We start from the raw sequence: 507 nt of genomic DNA on the forward strand, positions 1-507 counted from the left end.
CACACACAACTATCCAAATTAAATATACATTGTTTGTAATTCTTTTTTCTAACTTATTAATGATTGTTCTTCAGACTGAGTGGCTGTAATCTCTCAGAGAGAAGCTGTGAAGCTCTGTCCTCAGTTCTCAGCTCCCAGTCCTCTAGTCTGAGAGACCTGGACCTGGGTAACAACAACCTGCAGGATTCTGGAGTGAAGCAGCTGTTGGCTGGACTGAAGAGTCCTCACTGCAGACTGGAAACTCTCAGGTTAGTGTACCTTCATTAAAAGAATTATTTTCTAAGTTCATAGTATTAAACTGACTGTTTGAAAATCCTTTTTAGGTTAAGTGGCTGTGACCTGTCGGAGAGAAGTTTTGAAGATCTGTCCTCATTCCTTATCTCCCAGTCCTCTAGTCTAGAGTTGGACCTGAGTAACAACAACCTGCAGGTGTTTGACCTGAAGAAATACTCTCCTTCAGAGGAGGCTCTTCTGAGGCTGCTGCCAGTGGTCAAAGCCTCCAACAAA

The 507-nt window shown here is 42.8% G+C and overlaps 1 protein-coding gene and 2 long non-coding RNA genes across 3 annotated transcripts in view; 1 reads left to right on the forward strand and 2 right to left on the reverse strand.

Moving 5' to 3' along the window:
• The window catches only part of LOC117958237, an 859,617-nt gene that overhangs the window by 543,133 nt on the left and 315,977 nt on the right, over nucleotides 1-507 (reverse strand). The window lies entirely within an intron of this gene.
• LOC117958314 overlaps nucleotides 1-507 on the forward strand; it is a 17,056-nt gene that overhangs the window by 602 nt on the left and 15,947 nt on the right. Inside the window, exons 2-3 of the long non-coding RNA XR_004659686.1 lie at nucleotides 324-328; nucleotides 477-486. This is a non-coding gene — a long non-coding RNA (uncharacterized LOC117958314). The remainder of the gene's footprint in view (nucleotides 1-323; nucleotides 329-476; nucleotides 487-507) is intronic.
• Nucleotides 457-507, reverse strand: part of LOC117958300 — a 12,269-nt gene continuing 12,218 nt past the window's right edge. The window contains exon 3 of the long non-coding RNA XR_004659673.1: nucleotides 457-466. This is a non-coding gene — a long non-coding RNA (uncharacterized LOC117958300). The remainder of the gene's footprint in view (nucleotides 467-507) is intronic.

The sequence above is a fragment of the Etheostoma cragini genome, chromosome 15, assembly GCF_013103735.1.
Source record: "Etheostoma cragini isolate CJK2018 chromosome 15, CSU_Ecrag_1.0, whole genome shotgun sequence".
Taxonomy (NCBI): domain Eukaryota; kingdom Metazoa; phylum Chordata; class Actinopteri; order Perciformes; family Percidae; genus Etheostoma; species Etheostoma cragini.